Raw genomic sequence first — 11,580 nt, forward strand, 5'->3', positions numbered from 1 at the left:
TGAATCCTGTTATTTTTTTCTCATAACTGCCTTGAGCAAGGTCGACTGCTATCCCTGGTCCTCAGGACACTGGGTGCCAAGTGACAGAGCCAAGATCTCACTGCCCCCCACTCTCCTTCACCCACATCCCCAAGCCACAAGCCTTCCTTCTGCCCTTGCACTCAGCGGCCTTTGCATGGCCTATTCCTTCCTGGTGAGACATTGGCTGGCAGCCCCTCTGCATTTGCAGGGGCGCCCCAAAATGGCAGCCTTGGGACTGAGCACCAGGCAAACAACTTGCCCCAACTTAAATCTTCTCACCAAAAAAAAAAAAAAAAAAAAAAAAAAAAAAAAAAAAAAAAAAAAAAAAGATAAACAAGGCATTGTTTTTCACTCTAAAACTGTGAACAGTTTAGTTCACACTAAACTGTGAACATCTTTAAATTTTTTTAAAAATCCTCTATTGGTGTTTAATTTTGCATTTCATATCACAATTTAAGTCATCTGCTGACTGTTAACTATGCCAGAACAGTGTAACTGAGTTCCCAATTTAAATGTACAATCCTCCTATTAAGAATTAAATCTCTAAGAAAAAAAAATCTCTTCTTCACCATTAATAATCCACAAATGATCTGTTTTATAATATTGTGATGAATTTGCTGTTACGAAAATTTTCAGTACAAAACTAAGTGCTGTTAAAATTGAGGGTGAAAAACAGCCTGGCTTCAGTAGTGGGCTGAAGTGTGTCCCCCAAAAAAAATTATGTCCAAGTCCTAATCACTGCCCTGGAACCTGTGAATGTAACCTTATTTGGAAATAGGTTCTTTAATCTCCAGGGCTCATGGCTCACCTGATGCCTCGCTGTCAAATGAAACACAGGGACGTGTGAGATGTAAAGACATTGAGGGTGGGGTGAAGAAGAATTACAGGAAAAAGCTCAGAAGAAGCCCGGGGTGCACCCCAAGTAACTTCTCCCCAGTGTGTCTTCCCTCCAGCGACTGGATCACAGGCCTTTAGAAAGAACAGCATATAAAGCTTTGTTTCTCTATTCATGGGATACCATGTCATTTCTCAAGTCGTATTGCATAAAATGTCTTCAGCAATCTTTACGAAATATTCTGCTTTGTAAATGCAGAATAATTGCACAGTGCTTTTGCTCAGCCACTGCCTGGGTCCCCCTTGGAACTCCACATTTCCGTTCCCCATCCTGTTTGTCCCTGACAGCACTCTGTGGACGATGTTTCTAACAGCCTCATGTCCCCATGTCTCTCGAGGCAGCTCTGGGAGGCTGGTGCGGATACCAGATACCGCTGTGTGACTACACGAATTGCTGGCCCACAGCCAGGTCAGCTCTGGACCCAGAGGCCACAGGCTTCCAGCTCTTCAGGGGAAAGTGTGTTGCCGACAGGAAAATATGTGTTTAGTTTGTAAGTTGAGCTGACCCACTGCAGAAGTGATGGAAGAGACAGTAAAATGGAAACCCGTGTGGTCATAATGTTGGCAACGCTCCCGACTGGGCTTTGCTCGACAACAGGGCGGGCGCGGTCCTAGGGGGCTCCGCAGAGAGCTGACGGACGTGACCCGCGACCCTTCTGCCTTCTGAAATCATCAAGCATCTGCTGAGTGAGCTGTTTGGGAATGGATCCCAGGCTGAGGTCTGCGAGGGAGCGGGCGTGGGGTGGGGGGCGGAGAAGGCCCTTTGCATCAGAACACACATGAGTCATTTTTAATCAATCACAAAGAGGAAGAGAAACCAAATGCAGTTAATGAATGCTCACACACCACGCTGGGATGAAACACTTTTAGATGTTGGGCGGGGTGACATCTTAGCCTTGGAGACGCCTGAAACGTCCATCAAGAGAATGGCCAAATAAATAAGGTAACTTCCGCACAATGAGATATCAAGCAGCTGACAATAAAAGCAAAGGAGCCATATATGCTGACCCGGAAAGATAGGGGATAGATTGTTCTATGAAAGAAACTGCTGCAAAAGCGGTCTGTATTAGTTTCCTGTGGCTGCTGTAACAAATTACCACCAACCTACTGGCTTCAAAACAACACAAATGTATTCTTTTACAGTTCCGGAGGCCAAAAATCTGCAATCAGTATCACTGGGCTGAAGTCCCGGTGTCAGCAGGGCTGGTTGTTTCTGGAGGCCCCAGGGGGGATCGGTGTCCTTGCCTTTCCCAGTGTCTGAGGCTGCCTGAGTTCCTTGGGGCATGACCCCTTCCTGCATCACTCCAACCTCTTGCTTCCATTGTCACATTTACTACTTCTGTGTGAACCTGCCCTCTGCTTCCCTCTCATGAAGACACTGGAATGACCCACCTGCAAATCCAGACACTTGGAGGACCCACCTGCAAATCCAGGATGACCTCCCCATCATCTCAAGATCCTGACGTAATCACGTCTGCAAAGCCCCTTTTCCCATAAACATAACATTTGCAGGTCGATCTGATAACCGAGGCAGCTACTAAGTGACAAGGGTGGGAAGCATATACAGCGTGGAGACTCTGGACAAAGAGATGACTCACTTCCCAGGTGGGGCATGAGCAGGATGGCACAAGATTTCATCTCGCCACTCAGAACGGTGTGCAATTGAAAACATGAATTATTTCTGGAATTTCCCATTTAATCTTTTCAGACTGCAGTTGCCCAGGGGTAACTGAAACCTCGGAAAACGAAACCGTGGATAAGGGGGCCATTGCTGTATAGAGAGACTACTGGCCGGGAAAAGGCAGCATTCTCAAGGAGCCTTATTTTGCTGAAATGTTAAAAGTGAGAGGAAACCTGAATGACTCTTTCCCACAGGTTTCCCACCAGAACCTTGCAACTCAGCACTGGGAGGGGGAAAGAGAACCACAGAGGAAGAGGAAAGATGAACGCTGGCCTGGATCCCTGGTGATGGAGATGAGCTGGCACCAGCATCTGCACACACATCTGATGTGGGCCTGCGGGAAGGGCGCCCAGGTCTGAGTTCTGGGTCCGCAGTGGCCATGCTCACAGTGCAGGCAAATGCTCTAAATTGTTCAGGGTCGGAGGTTCATTGAACTAATCTTCAAACATCGGGGGTCTCTGCTATTGCTGAGGGGGTACTTCCTGAACTGCCGGGGACCCAATCAGTTCCAATTAGCCAAAAGGCAGGAATGTGGGCTGGGGCCGGAGCAGGGGGAAGGGCTTCTCTGCAGGGGAGGAGGCCCAGCCTAGGCTGCCCCATGGAAACAGGCCACAGGGAGGAAGGCAGGAAACCCGGGCCTGGTGGTCAGTGGGGGCTGCCAGGGGACCTAGCAACACCACCCTGTACAGTTAATTCCATCATTCAAAGGCCACATTTCAGGAAGCCAGACAGAGGACAAATACTGCATGATTCCACTTCAGACAAGGTCCCTAGAATAGACAAATCCACAGAGACAGAAAGTGGAAAAAAGGTTCCCAGGGGCTGGGGGAGGAGGATGGGGAGCTAGTGTTTAAAGAGCAGGGAGTTTATGTCGGGGGGAAATGGAAAATGTGGGGACAGAGAGGGGTGATGGTCATACAACACTGCACGCAGTTAAGGACACCTATTATACACTGACAAACGGCAAAGTTGGGTACATACGGCGAGAGGTGTAGAGTCTGTGCATTCTTTAATGGAAAAGAAAACAAGAAACAAACTGGGCGCTTGGGTATAGAAGCCAGCTGCCTTGGAAGTGGCTGTCACCGTCCTGTCTGTGTGGCACTGATGTGCAGTCCAGGGAGATGGCGCCGTTTATCCCACGGCCACTGGGAGCCCAGCCTCCGGCTCCACGGCCCCTCACCCCCATCCATTCACAGCCACGCCTCAGGGATAACTAGAGTCTGTGGTGTGCCCACACGTACCTATCTTGGTCTCCTGGCCGTGGCAGGTCCTCCTGAACCCGAGCCTGAGTTTCCGGGAGGTGACACGGTCAGGATCCAGACTATTCCTTCTACCTTGTTCTAATGATGGCCCAATCCAGCTCTAACTGGTCACATCAAGGCGTTCTTGCACATAAGGTCCTTTTTTCCCAGAATCATCCTGGTACCTGCACATGGTGACCGCAGCTCCTGCCTGGAATCAAGGCAGCCTGCAAGGAGTGTGAGAGCTGCTTCTTGCACAAACTCACTAAACAATCTTAGGCTAGAGGAACCCACCCCCGATCTGTGCAGTGAAGGGGTCAGTCCAGGAAGCAGGGATGGTCCCTGGCACCAAAGCCAAGCACCCTCCTTCTCCCAGGGAAGCCCCTTCATCTCGCTGATTAGACCCTGCATGAGTTTCCTAGGGCCAGTGCAACAAACAGCTTTAAACAGCGGAAATTGATTCTTTCGCAGTTCTGGAGGCTGGAAGTCTGAAGTCAAGGTGTCAGCGGGGCTGTGCTCCCTCCAAAGTGTCTAGGGAACGATCCTTCCTGCCTCTTCCAGCTTCTGGGCGCTTCTAGCGTTTCTTGGCTTGTGGCCGCATCACTGCAATCTCTGCCTCCGTCTTCACATGGCCTTTCTCCTCTTCTCGGTCTCAACTCTCCTCTGCCTTTCTCGTATAAGGACACTTGTCATCAGATTTAGGGCCCACCCAGATAACTCAGGATGAGCTCATCTCAAGATCCTTCCCTTAATTACATCTGCAAAGACCCTTTTTCAAAGTAGGTCAGTGACCCCCAGGTTTCAGGGGGTCAGGGTGTGGGTGTAGCTTCGGGGGGGCTGCCATGTACTCTATGACAGCCCCCAAGCACATTCTCCCTGGAGACCAGGCTGAGCTGTATCAGTTCTCTGGACCAATTTTGTTCTCTTTATCTCCCTTCCAGATAGTACCCCAAACAGACTCATCATTCTCAAGGCACGGCCATCCTCTTGGAAGGCCAACAACCCCAGAATGGAAGCCTCCACCACAGAGAACCAACACTCGAATGTTTCACATGACAGCTGGGCAGTCTGGACAAGGCTAAGTGAGAGTCGAGAGTGCTGAGCTGAGCGGGTCCAGGAGAGAGTTGGGGCTCACACGTCCCCCCAGACGATGCTGGTGCAGCACCGAAATGTGAAACAAAGTGAGCTACCCTGTTAGGAGCCTAGGAAACTTGACTCAAAAAGATGCCCACAAGATTGCAGGGTTACAAATGTACAATCCCACTCCACTTTGTCTGAAATTTGATTAGAATTATATGCTCCGAACTGACAATCGTGCCAGACTCTCACTGGTGATCATTGTGGATGATTTGTAAGTCTCCTCTGATTATCTCCATTTTCTGCAATGAACTTATGAAAAGAAGCACACTAAGATATAATCAAGAAATACTAAGACACTAATATAATCTGTGAGCGATGATACTTTATTTTTTTAAGTAGGCAAAGACATGAACAATTTCATCTGAATTGATGGTGATAAACAGAAGTGACCAGAGGGCTGATAGGGGTGGACGCCGGCAAGCCGGGGACTTGCTGCCCCCTACAGGTCTTAGGGAGAATTTCCCGCACCAGGACCAGAAGCCAGAAGATGGAGGGCTCATTGCAGACAGACGGTAGGGTTGGGTAAGGCTCCTCTGTGCAGTGCCCTGATTTCTGCAAGCCCCCGTCCTCATCCCCTGAAACACCTAGCCCAGCAGGGGATCCTCAGCGATGCTTTCCTCCCCCACCCGCAGCCACGAGCCAGGGCACCGTCCACGTTGGGCTGTTCGCCTCTCAACTGACCTGCATGCCATCCCAGCCATGGGATGTCACATACGTAGGTAAAGGTCAAAAGGTAATAGCAGATCCACTATTGTGTGCCCACCACCCAAGTTAAGGAATTGGCTGCTCCATGACTGTAACTTCCTTTCTGAAAGTAAGCATAAGTGTGTGTGTGGTGATTGTTCTGTTTTTCGTCAGTGCCACCACCCCTCCATGGAGCCCTCACAATATATATTTTTTAATTTTGAAAAGTCTGAGTGTCACCCACATACAGCCTGGCTCCACCATCTTCCAGCTCCTGATGTTGCTACTGAGAATTCGCACCCCGCTGATGTTCATGCCTGTTTTTTCTCTCTCTGAAAGTTTGAAAATCTTTAATCCCTAGTGTTCTGAAATGCATGCTGACTTGTCCAGTGGGACAGACAGCTTCTAACACGGTCCCCACGGATTCCACCTCCTGCTCTTCATGGCCTTGTTATGCCCTCTCCTCATGTACTTTGCTTCTAAGCCACATTGAGGGGGTGTCACTTTCGATATCAGGATCCTAAAGATGGTCACTGCATCATACTCTCTGACTCCATCTCCTGCTGACTTTGATTACCGTGGTTCCCCGAAAATAAGACCGGGTCTTATATTAATTTTTTTCTCCAAAAGACGCATTAGGGCTTATGTTCAGATGTCATGCTGAAAAATCATGCTAGGGCTTCTTTTTTGGTTAGGTCTTATTTTCGGGGAACAACGGCAGAAAAGCGTCAGTGCTGGGGAGAGGTGTTTGGCATGGAACTGAAGGTGACCTCCAACAAGGGACATCAGCAACAGCCAGCAAGAGGCAGCAGTCCTTGGTGGAACAGCCTTCTACGAGAAACTGAGTCCCACCAAAAAGAAGTTAGGTGAACTTGGAAGCAGAGGATTCCCCAGTCGAGCATTCAGATGAGACAGCTCTGGTGTGCACCTTAATTGTAGCTTTGTGAGACCATAAAGAAAAGGACTTCAGCCTCCAGAACTGTGAGAAATTAAGTTTCTGTTATTTGTAAGCCACCAAGTCTATGGTGGTATTCGGTTATAGCAACCTGAAGAGACAAAGACAACCTGTTTTCAATTCTTTGGGGTATACGCCTTGGAGTGGCATTGCAAAGGTGTGTAACAGAGGGAGACTGAAACAGCTCTGATTCAGGAAGTGATGAGTGTGGTGGTAAATTTTTGTTTCAGGTTTGTGAAGACAAACCTTACTGGAAGAGTCTGAAGGAGCTGGCAAAGAGTTTTGGTGTGATGGCAGATTTGGGGCGTGATGGGGAGGGAGGGAGGATGTTGGGGAAGGGAGGGGAAGTTGTAACACCTCCCCAAATAAGGCCAATCACTTCCTTCCCTACGTGCTCCAGAGAAGAGCTGTGTCACCGTGACGGCATTGCCTTTCGGCATCAGTTCTTTGTTTGGTGACTGTTTGCCCACTCTCAATGGGGATGTGAGCAGTGCCGTGGAAGCATCTTTTCTCCTGTCTGCTGTGATGGCTTCCCTCAACACCTCCTTCTAGAAGCTGTCACCAAACAGATATAAAAACCATAGTTTTTCTAATTGTGGATATGACACGTTTAGTGTAACAGTTGGAAACTGTAGACCAGGAGGGGGAAGCTCTCTCATGATCTGCAACTCAGACCGTTGCTGTTGGAGTATTTGGTGCTCAGTTCTAGTCAGCGTGCTCATTTTAGAAGTCTATAAAGGCCCCTCCCTCTGTAGCACTTTGTCCAACACCTCACGTGCCCACCTCTCCAGCAAGAGTGGGAAGCTCTTCTTTTGCATGAAAGCAACCTACAAAAAGTAAAACTGTTTCTCAGCCCACACCTCCTTGTTCAAAATAGTGACGGCTTTGAATCCCAGAGAAAAATATGTTCTTTTCCAAGTTACATTTCCCACTTTATTGTTCAGATCAAGGGTCAGCAAACCTCTTCCGAGCCAGATGGTAAGGATTTTAGGCTTTTGCAACACAGATGGTCTCTGAAGACTCAACTGTTTACAGCATGAAAGCAGTCACCAACACATGTACCCAGATGGGTGCAGCTGTATGCCAATAAAACTTTACACACAGAGAAAGCAGGCCCGATTTGGTTGGAGGTCTGTAGTTTGCCAGCCCTGGTTTATATCTTTGTCAGAATTTGTGCGAATTCTCAGTGCAGTCATGGTTGAGAAGCTACTACACAGAGCTGCCTTCTAGTTTTTTCTTCAAAAATTGGGTTGAGGTCAATGAATGAGGCTGAGAAAGATGGTGTGGCTGAGGTGAGGGCCAGAGAATGAGCCTGAAGGATCACAGGGGTTCTCACACGGAACAATTTTCACCCCCAGGGTCACTGGGCAATATCTGGACACGTTTTTGTTGGGGTGCGGGGTGTTAATGGCCTGTGGTGGGTAGAGGTCAGGGATGCACTTCAACATCCCTCAATGCACAGACAGCCACCACTGCAAAGAATGATCTGGCTACAAACATCAACAGTACCGAGGTTGAGACACCATGACTTAAACACAAGCTTGACAATTTAGAAAGCATGTTTGCTCAAGTTCCATTGTATGGATTTCTTAGTGAAAATGTGATGCACGCAGATGAGAAAATATTTGACCAGAACATTAAAGGAGCGTGAAATGCAACAAGAATAATAACAAGTAAGTATCCTGCCTGCCTCAATATCCCTAGCCCACCCCCACCGTAGAGACAGCTTCTCTCAGCACATTCTTAGTTCCTTTTCCAAGTTTTTAGAAATTTTAAAACAAATTGTTATGTACCCTACACATTATTTTGAAGATAGATACAGAGAACATTTTGATGGTTGCAAGATGGGAGGGGGGTTTAGGGGGTGGATAAAAAAGGGACGGGATTAAGAGTATAAATTGATAGTTATAAACTAGTCCTGGGGATGACAGCATAAGGAATACGAGGTGTGATTAAAAAAATACGGTGACTGTTCAAATAAAAAAATTTTATTTGGCTGGCCCGGTGGCTCAGGTGGTTGGAGCACTGAGGTCACCGGTTCGATTCCCACAAGGGCCAGTGAGCTGCGCCCTCTACAGCTAAGATGGTGAACAACGGCTCTCCCTGGAGCTGGGCTGCAGTGAGCAGCCGGAGGTCGGCGTGAGCTGCCATGGGATGCCGTGAGCTGCCGTGTGCTGCCACAGGGTGCTGTGTGCTGCCAGGAGCGGCCGGTGGCCAGCGTGAGTGGCCAGCAGCTGGCGACAGCTGCACTGAGCTGCTGTGAGCGGCCGACCGACAACCGGCGACCAACTGCCTCAGCCGGGGGGAGCGCAAGGCTCATAATACCAGCATGGGCCAGAGAGCTGTGTCCTACACAACTAGACTGAAAAACAACAGCTTGAACTGGAGTGGGGGGAGAGGCAGAAGAAGGGGGAAAAATTATTACAGTAGAAGACATATTGCCATTAATCCCCCTCAAAATACTTCCCCTGGCTTCGAACACCATCGTTCTTGCCACTTTCTGAAGCAGTTCTGGAAGTCCTTTCATGCGTGTCTTTAGTTGTGTTGTCATGGCTGCCTTGATGTCCTGAATGGATTCAAAACGTTTTCCTATCATGGTCATGTTGACTTTGGGGAAGAGCCAGAAGTCGCACGGTGCCAGATCCAGTGAATAAGGTGGATGAGGACACACTGTAATGTTTTGGCAGAAATTGCTGTACCAGAAGCGATGTGTGACAGAGCCTTTCCGTTGTGATCACAAAATACGGTGAATGCTGCTGCCGAATGGTATTTGATTGAAAGGCAGAGATCTTCAATACGGGAAGCAGCGCATCAAATCTTAGTAACAGTGTGTGACAAGTTACAACTTGTTTGGTGCAGTCGGGTGTGAGTTACTATTGAGAGGTGTGTTTTAAAGTGGCCGTAAATCATCTTCCATCATGACAACACTCCATGTAACACATCGCTTCTGGTATACGGCAATTTCTGTCAAATGAAAACATTATGGTGTGTCCTCATCCACCTTATTCACTGGATCTGGCACCATGTGACTTCTGGCTCTTCCCCAAAGTCAAAATGATTCAGGACATCGAGGCAGCCACAACAGCGCAACTAAAGACACTCACAAAAGAGGACTTCCAGCTTCAGAAAGTGGCAAGAACAGTGGGATAAGTGCGTTCAAAGTGAGGGGGAGTATTTTGAGGAGGATTAATGGCAATGTGTCTTTTACTGTAATACATTTTAATTTAAACATTCACTGTTGTTTTTGATCACACCTCATATAGTCAATATTGTAATAACTATGTATGGTGTCGTCAGATGAGTACTAGATTTATCAGGGTGATAGATGGGAGGGGAGCTGGGGGCAGGGTGAAAAAGGTGAAGGGATTAAGAATTACCAATTGGTAGTTACAAAATAGTCACTGGGGTGTAAAGCATAGGGAATACAGTCAATGATTGGGTAATAACTATGTATAGTGCCAGGTGGATACTAGACTAGTCAGGGGGAACACTTCGTAAATTAGATCAATGTCTAACCACTATGCTATCCACCTGAAATTAACATTGAATGTCAACTGTAATAGAAAAATTAAAAAAGGGAGGGGGAAGGTGAAGAGGTCCAAATTTCCAAGTATGAAACAAGTGAGTCATGGGGCTGTCATGTACAGCACAGGGACTACAGTCAGTAATATTGTGGCAGTGTTGTATGGCATCAGATGGTTGCTGGACTTATGGTGATCACTGTAGGTATATAAATGATGGTGTACACCTGAAACTAGTATAATATTGTATGTTAGCTATGTTAATACAAATCTGAAAAAAAAAGCAAAGATAATGGCGATCCTTCCAGGTGATTTCTTAGTTTTAAGTTGGGTCCCGAGCACAAGTGTATTTGACATGTTCATTTGGCAGCACTCTGGAGCCCCTGCTTAACTGAAGCACGCAATATACCACCACTGCCCATTTTGACAAGTGTGGGTGGGGTAGGGGACCCCCTGCTCCGTAAATAAGTCCGCTGTTTTTATCCCAGTTTGGGGAATTTTTAAAAGCTAGAAGGCAAAGACTATAACAGTGGATGGCAGTTGTTTTTCATGAGTATCTTTCAAGTATTTTAGGTATCTCAGGAAGTAAGTTTAGCATTGTAAAAAAGAAAACAAGACTGTTTTTGGAAGAGATGGAGAAACGCCCCATGATTAGAAATCCCTGGGAGGAGTGAGAAGCAAGCGAGGTGCTTCTGGGGGGCTGGGCGGGAACTGCGTCGGACCTGGGGCTGGTTCCACAAGGGCACACGTTGGTGAAGGCAGAGATTATGGCCTGGGATAGCTTGGGGCGCTTATCAGGGCAATTAATGGAGATAATGACTGACACAAGGACCAGAGTGCCTGGGGTGTCCCCTTCTGTGGACCCAAAGCTTTTTGCAGACAAATGGAGGGGAAAACTGGTCAGAGAGTGGAGAAGTTTCTGGAACTCTGACACAGGAGCTTCATGAAAATCCCTAATGAGGGCTTCAGTGGACTCGGAGAACACGGAAATGAAAGGGTTAATAGGGTGGCTGGAAACTGGATGGGAAGAGCTTGCGTCCCTTGACCTGCATGTTGTGCCAGAATGGCTATCGTGTATGACTGGGGCCTGCCTCCCCTACGCGCAACTGTAAATCCAAACCTGCTGACGAAGTCCCCAGCAGGCCTCAGTTAGGAGTGTAAGGATTGGTGGGATTAAGTTGGAAGTAGAACAAAAGTGTGCCTGGTTGAACAGGCTTTATTTAGATCAAGTGGATGCATCTCTCTTCTGGAAATGCATGATGGGGATGGATACTGTCTTATTGGGGGCACTTCCCCTTCCTGATGTCGTAATGCAGAAGGCGTGTCCATGGGAACCACTAGGTTTGCCGGGGTCTACGCGGCACAGCCCGGAGCTGGAGAGCTGGCTGGGCAAACTCTCTGCCGCACAGTCCAGTGTGGAGTATAGATGGCAGCTATGGCAAA

This window comes from Rhinolophus ferrumequinum, chromosome 18 (assembly GCF_004115265.2).
Source record: "Rhinolophus ferrumequinum isolate MPI-CBG mRhiFer1 chromosome 18, mRhiFer1_v1.p, whole genome shotgun sequence".
Classification (NCBI taxonomy): domain Eukaryota; kingdom Metazoa; phylum Chordata; class Mammalia; order Chiroptera; family Rhinolophidae; genus Rhinolophus; species Rhinolophus ferrumequinum.